The 18,257-nt window shown below is 41.7% G+C and overlaps 1 long non-coding RNA gene across 1 annotated transcript in view; it reads right to left on the reverse strand.

Annotated features, from left to right (window-relative positions):
- Nucleotides 1-10,062: 10,062 nt before the first annotated feature.
- LOC141127887 (uncharacterized) overlaps nucleotides 10,063-18,257 on the reverse strand; it is a 50,665-nt gene continuing 42,470 nt past the window's right edge. The window contains exons 2-3 of the long non-coding RNA XR_012241603.1: nucleotides 12,439-12,523; nucleotides 10,063-11,073 (exon numbers count right to left, since the gene is read on the reverse strand). This is a non-coding gene — a long non-coding RNA (uncharacterized lncRNA). The remainder of the gene's footprint in view (nucleotides 11,074-12,438; nucleotides 12,524-18,257) is intronic.

An 18,257-nucleotide genomic window follows, 5' to 3' on the forward strand; every position in this document is an offset into this window, starting at 1 on the left:
ATAGCACTATTACTTCCGGTGTCCTTGCAGCGTCCCGGCGGAAGTGAGGGCAATGTGAAAGCTGTCTATGTGTTACATTGTACAGCTGTAGTAGCCAGCACAGGGGAAGGTGACATTCTCATTGTTACGTCCTAGTCATGTAGTGCTGCTGTGTTTTATTTATGTATTCTTATATATCGATGTCTTTAGTTGTATGCTTAGCTTTAGAATGAAATACAATTATGACCAGTATAATCATTATTTTGTTATATTTTACTGTCTGCTAAAACCTAAATAAAAATGCACGTTGAAGATTTCAACCACAAAAATTAAGTCCCTAATAAGCAGGATTAAAAAAAAAAAAAAAGACCATTTCAGGCTAATCTGGATTTTTTTTGGTCATCTTTCGACAAAGAGTGAGCATTACTATACTGGGCTGGAAATTGGGTGTGGCCTAAAAGAACATAGTGAAACGTAGACTTAAGCCTCGTACACACGGTACGATTGTTGGCCAACCGAGCGTCTGATTTTTGTCAAAAGGGCGTGTGCCAGGATCTTGTCTTGCATACTAAGTGTCGGTTCACACTGAGGCAGCCCGACTGCCTCAGGCGACCTGGACACGACACGAGTGGCGACTTGCAAAACGACTTCTGTATAGAAGTCAATGCAAGTCGCTCCCAAAGTCGTACAGGAACCTTTTTCTAAGTCGGAGCGACTTGCGTCGTTCCGATTAGAACGGTTCCATTGTACAGGACGGGACGCTACTTGTCAGGCGTCTAAGTCGCCTGACAAGTCGTCCCAGTGTGAACTAACGGTACACAATTGTCGTGCCACAAACATGAACGTAGTGACGTACTATGAGGAATTTAAGCCCTTGAGCGCCACCCTTTGGGCCCCTTCTGCTAATTTTGCATTTGGTGAGCATTAATTCCGAGCATGTGTGCTTTGTACTTTCGACTTGTGTGACGGATTTGTGTACTGACCATAGGAAAATCAGACGTCAAACCATTGTGCGCTGAAAATTTGCTAGCCTGTCATCCAACATTTGTTGGCAGAAAATTGGACAACAATTGTCAAAAGGAGCGTACTAACGGTAAGATTTTAGGACAACAGTCCGTCAACAGACAATCCCCTGCCAACAATCGCACCTTAGCACAAGGCTTAAATGTGACCATACATTATACAATCGAATTGTACAATCTCTGTTCAGTCTCCTTTAGATTTACCAAAACTTTGTGGACACATCTAAACAATCCTAACTGTCCCCGATTTCGAGGGACCATCCCTCATTCAGAACAAAGTCCTTCTTCCCTCCTCATTTGTCCCTCATTTTGATCTGATCTATATAGTTGTATAAAAACTTCACTACTTATTTAGCAAAAAGTGTTTTTCCAGTGCTAAATCTTTCATCCAATTTCTAAATTGCTGCATTTGTAAATTCCAAATGCCAATATAGTAGTGGCAAAAAAGCACTTGTGGGTTAAAGCAATAATTTTTGTACAATTCTCCTTCAACCACTTGCCTACCGGGCACTTTTACCCCCTTTCTGCCCAGACCAATTTTCATCTTTCAGTGCTGTGACACTTTGAATGACAATTGCGCAGTCATGCAACACTGTACCCAAATTAAATATTTATCTTATTATTCACACAAATAGAGCTTTCTTTTGGTGGTATTTGTTCACCACTGGGTTTTTTATTTTTTGCTAAATAAAGGAAAAAATACAGAAAAAAATCCTTTTTTCATAGTTTGTTATAAAATTTTGCAAACAGGCAGTTTTTCTCCTTCACTGATAAGGCTGCACTGATAGGCACTGATAGGCTGCACTGAACGGGCGGCACTGGTGGGCACTGATGATGCTTCACTGATGGGCTCTGATAGGTGACACTGATGAAGAGGCACTTGTGGGCACTGATTGGCAGCACAGGTGGGCACTGTTGGGACTGCAATGATTATCAGTGTGGATGTCACTTTCACACACACCGGTTATTGCTGTCAGCTTGAGGAAAGGAATGCAGATAACCTGCTTGTGTTTACATTGTGATCAGCTGTGATTGAACACAGCTGATCACGTGGTAAAGAGCCGCTGATTGTCTCATTACCCCGATCTGTGATCAGCTGTGTTCTCCCAGAACTGGTTGACCGTGTTGTAGCCAACATTCGACTATAGCTTGGGTGACAAGTGGTTAAGGGGGGTGTGGTAGGGGGTGTGTCCTATGTCTACAGACATTTGCTAATAGGTATCCCTCATTCCCATTTCAGAACGTTGGGAGGTATGAAATCCATTCAAATTGTATTGATTTAGGCAAGCCCTTCCACTACATAGCTGATGGCAGATCTAAAGGAGATTGTATGGAGTATGGTCAGACTAAAGCCGGGTACACACTACAGTTTTTGTTTCGTGCAAACTAGCGGGTTGAAGGAAAAAAAAACTGACAGCTACAATCGGAGACACTGTACTAACCATGCATGGTTAGTCTAGCGATCTCTCCCACTGAGCTGTTGTGTTCTGACAGGGGGACGCCCCCCTCCCCCGCCAGAACACTCCGATCAGCACTCTCTGCTATTGGGAGGCGGTCAGCTGCTTGTTTTCCAGCATGCACGTCTGACAGATGGCAGGCAGAATGTTGGCAGAACACACAAGCAGAATGTCGGCCATTTTCTTTTTTTTGAACCAGCAAATGTCTCCCGACATTCTGTCTGTGTGTTCTGACAGGGGGACGGCCCTTCCCGCCAGAACACTTCAATCAGCACTCTCTGCCATTGGCTGAGAGCGTTGATCAGGAGTCTGTCGGCTGCTAGTATTCCAGCATGCACGTTCGACAGAAGCCGGCTGTTTTTTTTTTCTTTTGAACCGGCAAATGTCTCCCGACATTCTGCCTGTGTGTACAGGGCTTAAGCCTATTACAAGTACACACTGCACACATTTAGTGCATTCTGTGTACCCACAAAGTACTCTTCACTTACTGTACGACAGGTGAGAGCTTCACAGACACACATACACCCACCTTCAAAAAATAAAAAGGGGGGAATACCTGGTATCAACGGTCAGAGGGAAGAAAAAAAGGCCGTTGTCAGTGGGAGGAGAAAATGCCTGGCACTGGTGGCTAACGGGAGAAAAAAAAAATGTCTGAAATTGGTTGTCAGTGGAAGGAAATACTTGACATTGCTTTCATAAAAATGCTCCAGTAGGGGGAAAGACAAGGCACTGGTACGAGGGAGGGGGAGAAGGGGGACATGCTCAGTGATGAGAAAAAGGGGAGAACAGGTACTCTGTAGAGGGAGAGGAGGGAAACTAGTACTCTTTAGAGGGAGAGGGGGCACTGGTACTCTATGGAGGGGGCAGAGGGGCACTGTTACTCTGTGGAAGGAGAGGGGGCACTGGAACCCCGTGGAAGGACTGGGGGGGGCACTGATACTCTGCAGAGGAAAAAGGGGCACTGATGGTTTGTGGAAGAAGGTGGCCACTAGTTGTCCGTAGGGGGAAAAGCGGGCACTAATGCTTGGCAAAAGGAGAGGGGGCACTGTTGCTTGCTGAGGTTAGGGTGGGGGACATTGATTACAGCAGGGATCATTGATGTGCATTGGTTTCTTACCTCTACACACTGTGTGTCCCATTCCACTGTCTCCCTCTGCAAGAACTATAGTGCCCATGTCAGGCAGGAGATTACTCTGCAGAGCAGCAAAGGAGTTGAGTTGGGTGCAGCAAGGAAAGTTCCAGCACCCAGACTGCATCAGGACACAGCCTGGATCCTTGGGATGCCAGGATTTTTTTTTTTTAAAACTGGGAAAGTTCTGCAAAATCTGAGACTTTTGGAAGTTACAATTAAAGAGGAACTTTGTTCATTTTTGAAAAAATTAAAAGTTAGCAGCTACAAATATGGTAGCTGCTGACTTTTAATAAAGAGACTCTTACCAGACCAGGAGTCCAGGGCTGTCTTCATTCGGGCTGGTTCTTCAATGGTCTTCGGGTCCCTGGCTCCATCATTTTGGCTGTGGGAAGCTGGCAGTGATTTCCTGCTGTTTCACAGCTGGTTCCCCCCACTGTGCATGTGTGGGATTGTGCTGCACTTTCAGACTGGTCCCGCAGCCTCCTGGGACACATGACTTGTCCCAGTAGGTTGCGGAGGGGATGGGGAGGCAAACGCCTGCTCTTGTCGCTTAGGTGAGAAAAGCAGAAGTGGGAGCGGGTACCTGTCAGAAATAGATATCTGCTCACAGAAGTAAAAAAAAAATTCAGTGGTGACAGAGGAAGGGGGAAGGAGGCGGATGAGCAGAACTTTCCATTTTAGGTGGAACGCTTTCTTTAAGGGCTGAATGCTTTTCTGGCAGCTCAGGTATTTTCTGTACTTGCAGGGTGTTGATATGTGCATATATTGCAGAAATGTACTAAATGTGTTTTTTGATTTTTTTTTATATTGACTTGACATATGTTTTAAAGCTTTGCAAATTGAGTCACAGGTTTCTATCCAAGAGGCAACTTTCAAAGCTGCCAGTCTGCTCCTTCTAGCTAAACAGTGAATTCTAACAAGAGCAGCTTGTTTATGTGAGAAGGGCACAGCTGAAGTAGTCACCTCTCCCTTTGGTTCCCAGCAGTGGTGCTAACACGTCCCAATGATGGCTACGGATGAAAGAAAACAGAGGCATGTCCAGTACCAGGCTGTGCATACAGTCAACACCAGCAACGGGAGAATGCTTGCATGACTACATACAACAAATTTTGGCAAATCTTGTGGTACAAAGCCCTGCAACTATTGTGTGCAGAACAAAGCCTGCCTATGGCATGAGTGTCCTCTTACGAACCTGCTCTAACAAAGTGCTGCCAAGCCGTCACCAGCACAGCAAGAGAGAGTAAGGAGGGAGGTGACACCAGCAGTAGGACACAGCTCAGATCAGTGGGACATCGGGGGTTTTGTTAAAATCTCAGGACAGTCCAATGGAATCTGGGACTGTTTGTCAAAGAAGATATGATGTACATTGTAATATGCTGGAGTAACTAATTTCTAATTCTTAAAGTAGAATTCCAGCTTAAACTTAACTAGCCTTAAAAAAAAGACCCCTCCCCCATCCTAACATCTATGTTGACTAACCTGTGTAAAAAAGATGTACATATTTACCTAGTTTCAGCCCGCTCTGATCCAGTCTCGTGATCCCCTGTGTCAGCCAGCGGCAGCTGCAGGGGAGAGGACAGAAGCACCCTGCAACGGCTGGTAAAGCCTGAAGCAGTGATGTCACCCATAAGATCCCATGGCCTATCCATTGCCGGCACTCCCTCCTCTCCCCTGCAGGTGACGTAGGCTGTTACAGGGGAGCCAATTCATGTAACCAGATAAAATTGGGCTGAAAATAGGTAAGTACAGTGCCTTGAAAAAGTATTCATACCTCTTGAAATTTTCCACATTTTGTCATGTTACAACCAAAAACGTAAATGCATTTTATTGGGATTTTATGTGATAGACAAACACAAATTGACACATAATTGTGAAGTGGAAGGAAAATGATGAATGGTTTTCAACATTTTTTACAAATAAATGTGTAAAAAGTGTGGCGTGCATTTGTATTCAGCCCCCTTTACTTTAATACCCCTAACTAAAATCTAGCCGAACCAGTTGCTTTCAGAAGTCACCTAATTAGTAAATAGAGTTCACCTGTGTGTAATTTAATCTCAGTATAAATACAGCTGTTCTGCAAAGCCCTCAGAGGTTTGTTGGAGAACCTTAGTGAACAATCAACATCATGAAGGCCGAGGAACACACCAGACAGGTCAGGGATAAAGTTGTGGAGAAGTTTAAAGCAGGGTTAGGTTATAAAAAAAATATCCCAAGCTTTGAAATCCTTGCAGAGCACTGTTCAATCCATCATCCGATGGAAACTGATAGGCCGGGCAAGGAGATCATTATTCAGAGAAGAAGCCAAGAGGCTCATGGTAACTCTGGAGCAGCTGCAGAGATCCACAGTCAGGTGGGAGAATCTGTCCACAGGACAACTATTAGTCATGCACTCCACAAATCTGGCCTTTATGGAAGAGTGGCAAGAAGAAAGCCATTGTTGAAAAAAGCCATAAGAAGTCCCGTTTGCACTTTGCGAGAAGCCATGTGGAGGACACAGAAAACATGTGGAAGAAGGTTCTCTGGTCAGATGAGACCAAAATTTAACTTTTTGGCCTAAAAGCAAAATACTATGTGTGACAGAAAACTAACACTGCACATCACCCTGAACACACCATCCTCACCGTGAAACATGGTGGTGACAGCATCATGTTGTGGGGATGCTTTTTTTCAGCAGGGCCAGGGAAGCTGGTCAGAGTTGATGGAAAGATGGATGTAGCCAAATACAGGGAAATCTTAGAAGAAAGCCTGTTAGAGTCTGCAAAAGGCTTGAGACTGGGGTGAAGGTTTACCTAACCTACCAGACCTAAATTGAGAATCTGTGGCAAGACTTGAAAATTCATGTATGCTCCCCATCCCATCTGAAAGATCTTGAGCCATTTTGCAAAGAAGAATGGGTAAAAATTTCACGCTTTAGATGTGTAAAGCTGGTAGAGACATACCCAAAAAGACTCGCAGCTGTAATTGCAGCGAAAGGTGGTTCTACAAATTATTGGCTCAGGGGGGCTGAATACAAATGCACACCACACTTTTCACATATTTATTTGTAAAAAATGTTGAAAACCATTTATCATTTTCCTTCCACTTCACAATTATGTGCCACTTTGTGTTGGTTGTAACATGACAAATCAAGGGAACTTTGCACCAATATATTGTGTTCATTTGATAAGTTTAGATAAAATAGCGGTGTGCGCAGGAGTGTTTGTTACTAACTGACAAAGTTGAGATATATATGTATCTTGTGTTTTGATATACAGTAAACATATTTGAACTTTTTCTTTAATACTGTGTGAGTCTCTATTTACTACTACAGCTGGTGAGATGACGGAACCCAGGGTGTCAGAGGGAAGGGAGGATGTGCAGAGTCGAGGTAATCAGTGGGGTACAGAGTCTATTAGCATGACTTTACGGGGGGGGGGGGGGGGGGTACCACTACATACAATTTTACAAACTTTACTTAAGAAGGTGTCCATTTTAGCTTGCTAGCTTTTAAAAAAAAAAAAATCAGCTATTATAAGACAAGATTATTAAGCAAATTATGTTGAATTATTTAGATCCAGTCACATAAATTATTCAGAAAGTGCCACTGAGATGGGAAGAATTTGTTATAAAACTACAGAGAGCACTTTACAAGCTCAAGATTATGATACAAAATCAATCTAGAACTGTTTAATTTACAAAAAGTGTCATAGTGTGGTATGATTAAATAATATCTGCTCAGTCTTCCTGTTAAACATACTGTCGGTGCCAGTGTTGGAGCTGTTTAGTAGTAATGTAAATATATAGCTATTTAGTCCCAAGGAGTTTTATTTATCCTTTGGGATTTTTTACACATATGGCAATTTTTCTTCCTTTTTAGATCACAATCAGTTGCACAGTTGGCTTCATTAATTAGTCTTCTAAGTTTTTTAGTTTTTACTTATATACCTCACTGAGATACAGCTTGTGTTATATGGATTCTACACCCATAATTAATTAAGTAATGTGAAATAGGGCAGCGCCAATTCTTTCCCAAATTATCTATTATATTTACCAATTAGACCCCTCGGGGAACTAATTAGGGAAAGGCAGTAGCCCTTTTTACTGTCCAAAGCGCGGATTCTCTAACCTATAAATATATAGCTGCCTTTTTCCATTACAATATACCTGTTATGCATGAAATATGGGGGTTGTCATTGTTTGCTTTCTTCTGAAAATGCTGGTTATATGGCTTAATAATGTCTATGTCACTGTCCCAGAGCAGGCATGCAGCAAACTGAGTGTCAGGTAAAACGGAGAAATCCCTATATCGATATTTGTTCTACATGGTGACTCAAAGTATTGAATCCAATGCATCAGATAGGCACCCAGACAGTTAATATTTTTAGAAGAAGAGGTCAGCAGTGGCAGTCTACATATTTCTTTAATGAAATTGTTACTTTAGGCTGAAAGCACACTTTTGCAATATGTTAATGACGGTTAAAACCCATATTGATCTGTTTTATCTCAATGTGGGATAATGTATGGTATAAGTGTAGTGCTGTTCATTTTGCACAGTGTCCCAATGCACATATGCAGTAGACTTGAAAACACCTGAGCTTTAGTGCACCATGAACGCTCTGTGTGCTGTGGTCTGCCATGTTGACAAAAATAGCGCAAGTATGTTATCTTGTGCGTTGAGGTGCATTGACAGCCCATTCAAAGTGAATGGGCTGTTTTACGTAATGTGCATCAGTACACGAAAATGGGTAGCTTTGAATGGCCCCCTAAAGTTCCTATTGGGCAATCCTATTTTCACAACATATTTATTTTTCTATTTTTTATAGCTCAATTTTTATTTTATTTTTTTGCTTTTGCAGCTGTTGCCAGACATTAAGTGCTGCTTAGCTTATTGTCATTCACCATTCCGGAGTCCGGGATTGTTTCTTTGAGTGAATATCACGACTCAATGCTGTTTACAATATATCATCATAACTGCTTTGGCTTCTATTGAACACCTAAAAGCAACTTTGTCACTTTGCCCGTTCAGGGAGTTCTTGAAAGCTTACCCTGGGCCACTTGTACTTAATTCTGCTATGTTCCTCTATCAGAACTGGGAGTCCAAACCATGTATAACTTCTGTGTCAGATGTTGTTGGAGCTTACACATGGTTATAGATGTTCCCCCTCCTTCACGTGACAGTGTTTGAACTTGACTATTGGCTGCTCAGGCCTGAGCACTGCATCTTGCGTGAGGTCACATGCTCCCACATACCACAAAGCACTATCTATTTTTTTTGAAGGCTTCTGTTTCACACAGGCTTCAGCTTATACAAGAGCAGTGTGAACAGCAAGCTTTAACAAATCATTTGCAGAGCTTTCAGCATGCGTTGTAGAAGCTTTTAAAGTAACATCCAGTTTCTAAATGTTGAACATAGATCCTAATGGGAGAGCTGATTGCCACTTTAAACAAGGTGCTAGCAGGCTTCAAGACTTCTTGAAGCTTGTTGAAAGCCTGCTAGCAGCTTCTTTAAAGTGGCAATCAACACTCCCATTAGGATCTGTGTTTGATATTTACAAACTGGTGTTGAATGACACTTTAAAAGCTTCAACAAAGCTTGCTGAAAGCTCTGCAAATGCTTTGTCAAAACTTACTGTTCACACTGCTCTTATACAAGCACGGTGCAGTAAATATCGGTAAATCCTAAGCGTGTGCTTTCAAAAAACTTTGTAACTTTGATCTGAATAGGCAAAATGATAAAAGCCTCCTAAAAAAAAGTTACTGACTTATAACTTTTACTTTTGTACTTTAAGCCCAGGTTCACACCTATGCGAATTAGATGTGGCTTACCCCGCATCCAATTCGCAGGACATTTTAAATTAGGTTCATTTGAATGAGGCTGGTTCACATATGTGCGTTGCATTCGCACTGCGCATTGCACAAAAAACGTGTGTGTTTTCTGGTCATTGCGGTGCGAATTACAAGTCCATTATCTTCTATGGGCACGCATCTGATTCGCAGCTGTGTTGCGGTGTGAACATAAATGATCTCCCCTCCTCCTACACCTCCCCCTCTTCCAGTTCCTCCCCTTTCTGTTTTGGTGTGCTGAACGGAGCAAGCATGGCAAAAAGGGGTAGAAAAGTTGCATCAAAGGCGAAGGAATCAGTGGATTGTGAGGAGCTGATCAGACTTGTGAGGGATAAACCGATGATTTATGACACCCGGCATCCTAAATATAAGGACAACGTTGTTAAAAAACGTGCATGGCTGGAAATTGCCAGAATCATCTTGCCAGAGTGGAGCATGTGCTCATCCCAAGTTCAGGCTGCCAAATGTAAGTTTTTTATTCCCTTTCACTACCTGTAGATGCTGTCCTATTGTTTAGTTATGTTGTCCATTTTTATTCTAATATTAGAAAAAACAACAGCGTGTGTTTGCCCACAAATCCATACCAGGCCACATGCCCTCAACACTGTGCACATAACGGCGTCAGACAGCGACGGAGGGGTCCCTAAATTAATTAATAAGCTAAGATTCGCTTAGGCTAGCAAAAGAATATACAATGCAAATTGAACAACATTATTTTTATTTAAATAAACAAAAATTATGAAAAAAAGCATTTTTTTGTTACAGCACACTTTTCACTTTGTCAAGGCCCTGATAATATAATGCAAACCAATACACACTTTTTATGATTAGATAGAATTCATCTGCCAAGGCACCTCCCCAGCTGGCGACATAAAGAAGTTTTGGAAATCACCACGAATATGTGTACCACTAGTGGTGCCCCTAGTAACATTCCACTGTGCCGCCTCCATGTTATGGCTCAGGGCACAGGCTGCTTTAACAGCACTGATAGCATGGTCAATACTGAGATTTATTGATGTATGCATGAATCTCCACTTATTGCATAGTATACCAAATGCACATTCTACTACTTGTCGTGCCCTAGTGAGCCTATAATTGAACACTCTTTTTTCTGTTGTCAAAGAGTGACTAGAAAAAAGCCTGAGCATGTGCTCTGCAAGTGCAAATGCTTCATCTCCTACAAATACATGTGGGAGGGAAGGATCTGTTGTTCCCGGGCAGGGGAGAATGACTGGGCAAGTCTAGTGTATTCTCACGCAGCATGCGGCCAAATGAGGAATGTGGAAATACACTAGAATCCGAGCTGCTGCCATAAGAACCCACATCAATATAAAGAAATTTATAATTGGCGTCTGCCACTGCCATTAATACCAATGAAAAATATTTCTTATAATTAAAATATTGGCTCCCACTAGCTGGAGGCTTGAGGATGCGGATGTGCTTCCCATCAATGGCTCCCAGACAGTCGGGGAAGTTGCAACGCTGCCAGAATAGCTCCGCTACCTTCAACCATTCATGTTTGTTTGGCTTCTTCATAACCAAATCCTTCAGTTCTTCCCATATGACTAGGCAGGTTTGATTAACAATGCCACTAATAGTTGATTTCCCAACCTTAAATTCAAAGTGCAAACTTCCAAACGAATTTCCTGTTGCTAGGTACCTAAAAGCAGACATAAATAAAATTAATTTTATTTATTTGTTTTTCAGTGCACTACTTACAGACAAGGTGGCGCAGCATGCGTGATGCTTACCGCAAATATATACGCCATCTCAAAGAAGCAAGGAGTGGCTCGGGGGCAGCGCCTAGGGTACCCTATATGTTTTCCAAGGACTTAGATTTTCTGCAACCCATTGTGGAGATGAGGGAGTAAGTTTTCATCTATATCATCTATGTATCTGCAAACCTCTTAACTTTGATTATGCCTAGTTAAGTTACACTCTTTTTTTTCAAAACAGGACAGAAGCTAGTTGGGAGGAACAAGATGTTATGGATGACCAACTGGAGGCACAACCGGAGGCCCAAGCCCAGATTAGTTTGGAAGAAGGCACAGAGGATTTGTCACAAATCCAAAGCTCCTCGAATCTGTGGGAAACAAACCCAGATGAGCAATCTGCAGTGGCAGAGGCTATCCCTGGGCCCTCCTCTGCTCCTGCAGACATTGTTCTGCCAGCCAAAGTGCTACGGAGGCGACCACCTCTATCGCAACCTGACATAAGTGAGCGCCTACTTGAAATGTTGAAAAACATGTCTGAAAAGGTGGATGCTTTTTTATGTCCGGATGCTATACTGGCGCTCAGTTTTGTCCCTCTAATAAAGAAAGTCAAACCTGAGCGCTACTTTGAAATATGAAGCACTATCAAACAAGTGCTGCACTCCTTCTCAGAGCCACGTGAGGAAGCTTCATTTCAAGTGCCATATGTGCCACCACCAAGACCTCCCCTGAACTACCCCAGATATGTCCACTACCCAGAACAACACCAACCTTACCCCTATAATCCCCCATCCTATCCTTCTAGCTTTGAAAAGGCAACCTCCATATATGAAGTTACACACAGTAACATTCCCTATCCCATCCCATCCCCAATTCCTTCAATCAGGCCTCCCCCCCCTAAATCCTGGTATGTATGTGACAAGTCAACATGGCGAGACTAGGCCAGATTCCAGCACTGCCAGTGATGACCAGGCTTCCGCCAGTCACTACTCCAATGAGGCCCCTTTTAAAAAAACATATCACAATCTGTGATTTATGAGGTCTGTCCAAGGTTGAGGACCAAGAGGACACATTTTTTTAAAAATATGTTCAAGAGGCCTACTTGAGAGACATGTATATTTTTTGTTTTTGTTGAATGTTAATTTATGTTGGCTACATGTGCCAATTTTTTTAAGTATACTTGAATAAATAATTATTATGCAAACTTTTGTCGGTTTATATATTTAGAATGACACATGTTTGAAAAGTTCAAAATTAAAAATATTGCATTCTCCTACATTCACATGACAAAGGACATCAGTTGTGAAAAGTACCTTAATGTGATCAGTAATCTTTCAGCAGGCTGGATACTTGTTCTGTAGCAAGCGAGGGGAGATTAATCCAAGTAATTCGTCATAACTAATTCAAAAATGAGTCTTTTATTAGATTCATGTCTGAAACTAATTTTTACATACACTTTTCTAAATAATAAGGTAAGTGTTTAAGAACATTCTTATTTGTAAGAAGGCCTGCATCCCTAATCAAAATAAAAATGTATGTTAAAGAAGTGGCATAACAAATAAGATATAACGTAATTTGCAGTTGTGTCATCATTTGGACATATGTTGCAAAAAAAACCATATGTTTAGCCACTGGCAGCTGAATTTAACAATAACAATTGTCTGGTCCCAAACTGGACAACAAAATGTTGTGGGATCCCCCCACACAAAGCACCTTGTCCTCATCAACTTGGGGGCAAGGTGTTTTTTGGGGAGGGGGGGGGGGGGCGGGAACACCACGCTTTTTTAAATTATAACACTGACATAAAGTCACACAGATAGGTTAGACTTGATGGACCAGTGTCTTTTTCAAACCTCCCCTACTATGGAAATATGTTTTTTAAATTATTGTTTGGCAAATAAATTACTCACCTAGTTATTGACATGCGCGTGTAATTAAAACATTTTTCTTCATGCCCACGGAGGTCTTCATACAGGATCATGAACTGGCCTCTCTCATCCCTATTTGCTGTTATGGGATGAACCCAGTATCTTCTTCTCCTCCTCCTTCTCCTCTTCTCTACTTCCAGCAAGATTGATGCTGTTACAGCAACAACTGTTGGCATTATCAAAGGCAGAGCAGCACACATTTTGCTAACAAAAATAACCCACACAATACAGACTCCTGGACAACCAGGAAGTGTCCAGAAAAATCAAGCTTTTTATAAGCAGCCTCACAAATAGATAACAAGCGATTGGCCTGCTCTAAATTCGCATCTATAATTAGACACTCACGGGTTACTTCCGAATTTGCAGCTGATCCTCAGCTAAAACGCTGACGGACCGCTGAACAACTGATTTTTCTCTGCGCAGTGAAACCGGAGCTTCAATTCGCACCGCACATGTGTGAAACCGGGCTAATGCTGCACAGCCCATGCCCATGTTCATGGTTTTGACTACATGACCAAGTGCATACAGTTGCCCAAATATGCCAACCTGCAAGCACTGTTGAATCCAAGTTCTCATAAATGCCTGTTGAATTTAATAATTGTAGATTGGATAAATGTAAACTGTTAGGGATCTTTCACACTGGCAGCTGAAGGGGTGGTAAAAACAAACCCACGACTGTCCACCGGAATTTTAACATTACAGCCTGACAGGGCTGTACACATGCCACAGCAATTCTAACTCAGGCTGCAGAGTGTGACATCTGGCATTGCTTGTCAAACTTGCCTATTGAGCTCATACACTTTGCTCGTAGTTGCAGCACGATCCAGCAATGTAGAGTTGTTGTTTTACACTGCCAGTGTAAAAGAGCCCTTAAAGTCAGGGAATACATATGCCTCATTTACGTATTTGCTGAGGTCAATATACAGCAAACCAGACTTTTTTTCTGTGTCCCTATCAGGCAGAAGCTGCATGCAGGCAGCCTATTTAAATCTATTAGGACGCAGCAGCTGCATGGACACAGCCGTTCCTCTTAACATGACAGGGGTGGGGCTGCGGGTGATCAGTTATGAGTGCAGACAGTGTGTGTGCAGCAACTGCCAGCTAGGGATGCAGAAAAAACGTCCAGTTCACTTTGTAGGGTTCTCAGTGCCCATGTGAATGAGGACTTAGTAAGTAATATCTTGCTGAAGGAGAACAGATTTTATGCATGATACGACTATGCTTACTCTCTTCACTATATAATGCAAACACTATAGCTAAAACTTTTTTATTCTGGTACACACTTACGAATTGCTGAGGAATAGTGAACATACATACAGTACCTTAAAAAGTATTCATACTCCTTTAAATTTTCCACTTTTTGTCATGTTACAACCAAAAGCATAAATGGATTTTATTGGGATTTTATGTGATACACCAACACAAAGTGGAACATAATTGTGGAGTGAAAGGAAAATGATAAATGGTTTTCAAATTTTTTTACAAATAAATATCTGAAAAGTGTGGCGTGCATTTATATTTACCCCCTGAGTCAATACTTTGTAGAACCACCTTTCTCTGCAACTGCAACTGCAAGTCTTTTTGGGGATGTCTCTACCAGCTTTGCACATCTAGAGAGTGAAATTTTTGCTCATTCTTCTTTGCAAAATAGCTCAAGCTCTGTCAGATTGGATGCAGAGTGTCTGTCAACAGCAATTTTCAAGTCTTGCCATAGATTTTCAATTGGATTTAGGTCTGGACTTTGACTGGTCTATTCTAACACATAAACCATTTCATTGTAGCTCTGGCTGTATGTTTAGGGTCATTGCCCTGCTGGAAGGTGAACCTCTGCCCCAGTCTCGCAGACTAATGCCGCGTACGCATGATCAGAAATTCGGCCAGCAAAAGACTAATGAGAGCTTTTGGTCGAAAAATGTATGCTCCATCGGACTTTTGCTGGCCCAGTTCAGCCAGCAAAAGATTGTGAGCATGTTCTCAATTTTTTGGTCGGAAAAAATGTTGATTGTCTGTAGCAATTCCGATGCGCAAAATTCCTATGCATGCTCGGAAACAATTCGACGCATGCTCAGAAGCACTGGACTTCATTTTCTCGGCTCGTCGTAAAGTTGTATGTCACCACGTTCTTGATGGTCGAAGATTCAGCGAACTTTTGTGTGGGCGTGTGTATGCAAGCCAAGCTTGAGCGGAATTCCGTCGGAAAAACCATCCAAGATTTTTCTGACGGAAAATCTGCTCGTGTGTACGCGGCATAATAGGTTTTCTTCTAAGATTTCCCTGTATTTGGCTCCATCCATCTTCCCATCAACTATGACAAGCTTCCCTGTCCCTGCTGAAGAAAAGCTTCCCCACGAAATGCTGCCATCACCACGTTTCACGGAGGGGATGGTGTGTTCACGGTGATGTGCAGTGTTAGTTTTCCGCCACACATAGTGTTTTGCTTTTGGACCAAAACGTTCAATTTTGGTCTCATCTGACCAGAGCACCTTCTTCCACATGTTTGCTGTGTTCCCCACATGACTTCTCACAAACTGCAAACGGGACTTCTCATGGCTTTCTTTCAACAATAGCTTTCTTCTTGCCACTCTTCCATAAAGGCCTGGTTTGTGGAGTGCACAGCTAATAGAGCTGTCCTGTGGGCAGATTCTCCCACCTGAGCTGTGGATCTCTGCAGCTGCTCCAGAGTTACAATGGACCTCTTGGCTGCTTTTTTGATTAATGCTCTCCTTGACTGGCCTGTCAGTTTAGGTGGATGGCCATGTCTTGGTAGGTTGTGCCATACTCTTTCCATTTTCAGATGATGGATTGAACAGTGCTCTGTGAGATGTTTAAAGCTTGGATTATTTTTTTTTATAACCTAACCCTGCTTAAAACTTCTCCAAAACTTTATCCTTGACCTGTCTGGTGTGTTCCTTGGCCTTCATGATGCTCTTTATTCAACAAGGTTCTCCAACAAACCTCTGAGGGCTTTACATAACAGCTGTATTTATACTGAGATAAAATTACACACTGTGGTGGGCTCTATTTACGAATTAGGTGACTTTAGGGGTATGAGCGTAAAGGGGCTGAATACAAATGCACGCCACACTTTTCAGATATTTATTTGTAAACAATTTTGAAAACCATTTATCATTTTCCCTCCACTTTACAATTATGTGCCACTTTGTATTGGTCCATCACATAAAATCCCAATAAAATACATTTACATTTTTGGTTGTAACATGACAAAATGTGGAAAACTTTTAAGTTGTATAAAAACTTTTACAAGGCACTGTTTATGTACGTGTGTATATATATATATATATATATATATATACTAAAAAGCAATATAATTGATGTATGTGGCAACTAATTTTTTAGAAACACAGTAGATTGTGATTTGTGCCTTAGCTTGGACCCCAAGAAGAGCTGTACTGACACAGGTGAAAAAATGCTGTGTATAAATGATGGTGCATTAAGAAAAGAAGGTGAACATGGAAAAGGAATCATTTTTCTGCTTCCTATGCAATTGTACTGACATGAGTGCCACACACAGGCAATAAAATATCCATATGTCTTACAGCATACTAATCATGGATTTCTGGGCTACTGACCTTGATTAGTCAAAAATACTTGAATGCTGTTCTCAGATCTTTGCCATATTTAAAGCAATCATCCAAAACCAATTAAAAACAAAAGTCATGCTAAGCTGGAGCTTGATTAAAACATTATAGATTTCAGCCATAAGGTAAACAATGTTCCTTCTGTGACAGTGGTCTTTGTCAAATTCTGCTTAATTATTATTCCTTTCCCCGTAAAGAGAAAGTATTCAGAAAGAAAAATAAACCCAACACCTAGTTAAATAAGTCTAATGTTAAGTATTGCAGTACTCCAGCTGTACTTGGTGAAAAAAGTGGCGATTTTGCACGTTACTTGCTTCGGAAAAATTGAACCATAATATAATAATTTAGAAATGTTTCAGCAAACTTGACATATCCTTTGATATTCATTTGAAAGAACATTGTAAATCCTGGCAGAAAATTAAATTTTCAACATTTCTTTTGATCAGTAAGCATCCTTTTTGTTGCATCAAATGAAAAGATTTTAATACAAGCCAACTGAAGAAGCAGGATGCTAGATCCTGCAGTTAACAGTCAAATGATAAACCTTTGAAATTTCACTACACACATACATTTATTCATGTATTCACAAATGGGAAGGCTCTGGGTGTACTTGCAAATCTTGGATGTGTTGTCAGTGGTGTGCAATGCCAATGTGTGACTTTTAGACCCAATAACATATTGTCTACTGTAGTATCAAAAGTTGATTTGGTTGTTTCTAGAGTTTGAAGCTCCAACCCAAGAAAAGGTATAGCTTAACTCCCGACAGATATTAAGACACACATCAATGCACCTTTGTAATCATAAAACCTCATTCAATGTATGTGCAGTCTTGTACAGTAGTGCTTCTGGGGTGGGGGGTGCTAAAGAAGCCAGTCAGGTGTGTTGCAGTGCAAATAGCATGCTGATAGGAGAAGAAAGCAAAACAATAAAGAGATGCTGCGTGCTGCTTTGTCTTTCACTGTCGGCATGGGTCGTCCCTCCCGCAGCCTATTGCCAGGTCCTTTGGGCCTGGTATGGATATTAAGGGGAACCCAAATTAAAATAAATGGCGTGGGGAGGCTCCAGGCACTATGTACTCTGAACAGAAGTTTATATACTATACGGCCTGCCCTATATACTCTGCAGAAAATTGGTCCTTAGGTGTTGAAGGCACCAGAACACTGTAAGCCCTCACAGTTACTCTTGGTGGGCACAGGAACGGGCCCTGCTGTAAAATACTATATCAAAAATTGTAATTACATGCCTCTGTTAAACAGGGGCAGAAAAATTGGGTCTTTGGTGGTGGTGGTGCCACAACACTGTAAGCCCTCACAGCTACTCTTGGTGGGCACAGGACGGGCCCTGCTGTGAAATATTAGATCAAAAACAGGGGCACTGTGTACACCACTAGAAAAGTAGTAGCAACTGCACTACGGCTGCACTGTATTGTGTACTATGTACTGTGTACACCACCAGAAGTGTAGTAGAAACAGTACCCCACAGAATGCACTGTAGATATAGGCTACACTGGATGCAGAGTATATATATATATATATATATATATATATATATATATATATATATATACACAAGAGACTGTATATACTGTATTTATCACCGTATAAC

The sequence above is a fragment of the Aquarana catesbeiana genome, linkage group LG02 (assembly GCF_042186555.1).
Source record: "Aquarana catesbeiana isolate 2022-GZ linkage group LG02, ASM4218655v1, whole genome shotgun sequence".
NCBI classification, from domain to species: domain Eukaryota; kingdom Metazoa; phylum Chordata; class Amphibia; order Anura; family Ranidae; genus Aquarana; species Aquarana catesbeiana.